The sequence below is a fragment of the Crocuta crocuta genome, unplaced genomic scaffold, assembly GCF_008692635.1.
Source record: "Crocuta crocuta isolate KB4526 unplaced genomic scaffold, BGI_CrCroc_1.0 scaffold139, whole genome shotgun sequence".
In the NCBI taxonomy this organism is placed as follows: Eukaryota; Metazoa; Chordata; class Mammalia; order Carnivora; family Hyaenidae; genus Crocuta; species Crocuta crocuta.
The window spans coordinates 19,083-21,410 of record NW_027533258.1 but is presented as its reverse complement, the minus strand read 5'-3'; positions in this window follow the sequence as shown (position 1 = coordinate 21,410).

Here is a 2,328-nt window from a genome sequence, read left to right as displayed (position 1 = left end):
AGCCTGAGCTTTAATCTTGATGAATTCCAGCTCATCTGTTCCTTTATATAAATCACACTTGAAGTGTCAAGTCTTGGGGCGCCTGGGTGGCTCAGTCGGTTAAGCGTCCGACTTCGGCTCAGGTCATGATCTCACAGCTTGTGGGTTCGAGCCCTGCATCTGGCTCTGTGCTGACTGCCAGCTCAGAGCCTGGAGCCTGCTTCGGATTCTGTGTCTCCCTCTCTCTCTGACCCTCCCCTGCTCGCGCTGTCTCTCTCGGTGTCTCGCTCTCTCTCTCAGAAATAAATAAAACATTTAAAAAAATTTTTAAAAAGAATTAAAAAAAGTGTCAAGTCTAAAACCCCTTTACCTAGCCCTAGAATCCAAATATTTTTCTTATAATTTTTTCTTTAATCTTTTATAATTTTCCTTTTACATTTAAGTATGTGATCCATTTGGAGTTAATGTTTGTTTAAGGTGTGAGGTTTGGCATTTAGGTCAGGTTTCCCTTTCTGTGGGGGGGATCCTATGGACAGCCAGTTGTCCTACACCCATTCGACAGAGAGACTGTCTTTGTTCTTGTGAATTGCTGTAACACATTTGCCAAAAATCAGTGGGGCATTTTCATTTGGATCTGTAATCTGTTCCATCAATCAATGGAACTGTCCCTCTGCCAATGCCACACAGATTGTACTTAGCTATATAATCAGTGGTGATATAGGGTAGACTTTTTTTTTTTTCAAAATTGCTTAGGTATTCTAATTGCTTTGCCTTTCCCTATATGTGTTTTTTAATAGATAAATGCATGCATTCTTCATCCTTCATGAAGGAGATTAGTGGTTTTTTAAAAAAAAGACCCCGTATCCAGACTTTAAGTAATATTACAAAGCTGTAGTGTGTGTGTGTATTTATAGTAATCGAAACAGTATGATACTGCCATAAAAATTGAAACAGAGATCAATGGAACAGAATAGAAAGCCGCAACAACTTCTTACTAAACATGTCTCTGGAGGCAAGGAAAACAAAAGCCAAAATGAACTATTGGGACCTCATAAAGTTGAAAAGTTCCGCCCAGTGACGAAAACAATCAGTAAAACGAAAAGGCAAGCGACAGAATGGGAGATGATATTTGCAAATGACGTAGCAGATAAAGGGTTAGTATCCAAAATCTAGAAAGAACTTATCAAACTCAACATCCAAAAAGCAAATAATCCAGGGAAGAAATGGGCAACAGAAATCAATAGATATGCTTCCAAAGAAGACATGTAGATGGCTAACAGATACTTGAAAAGATGTTTAACATTACTCATCATCATGGAAATACAAATCAAAACCCCAATGAGATACCACCTCACCCCATCAGAGTGGCTAAAACGAACAACTCCGGCAACAACAGATGTTGGCAAGAATGCAGAGCAAGAGGAACCCTTTTACACTGCTGGTGGGAAAGCAAACTGGTGCAACCACTCTGGAAAACAGTATGGAGGTTCCTCAAAAAAATAAAAATAGAATTACTCTGTAACCCAGCAGTTGCACTACTAGGTACTTATCCAAAGGATACAGGAGTGCTGATTCAAAGGGACACCCCCCCCCCAATGTTTATAGCAGCACTACTGACAATAGCCAAAGTATGGAAAGAGTCCAAATGTCAATCGACTGATGATGAAAGGATAAAGAAGATGTACACACACACACACACACTGGAATATTATTCAGTGATTAAAAGGAATGAAATCTTGCCACTGTCAACAATGTGGATGGACCCAAAGTGTATTATGCTAAGTAAAAAAGACAATCAGAGAAAGACAGATATCATATAATTTCAGTCACATGTGGAATTTAAGATACAAAACAGATGAACATAAAGGAAGAGAAGCAAAATGAATATAAAAACAGAGATGGAGAGAAACCATAAGAGAATCTTAAATACTGAGAACAAAATGACGGTTGTTTGCAGGGTGTTAGGTGGGATGGCTGGGTTAAGGGGGTACGGGACATCAAAAAGGGCAGTGGTTGGGATGAGCACTGGGTGTTCTATGTAAATTCTTTTCCTGAAAAAAATATAAAAGAAATAATGTCTTATAGAGGGAAAAAAACACACACAGGTGGAGTTAGATAATATAATGCAAATAAGTGAAATAAGTCTGTTAGAGAAAGACAAATGCCATGTGGTTTCACTCATATGTGCAGTTTAGGAAACAAAACATATGAGAACAAAAACAAACAAACAAACATGGAAAACAACAACAGCAACAAACAGAGTGAGAAACAAACCGAGAAACAGACTCATAACCATAAGAAAAAAACTGATGGTTACCAGAGAGGAGGTGGAGGGTGGGAGGGAGGGTG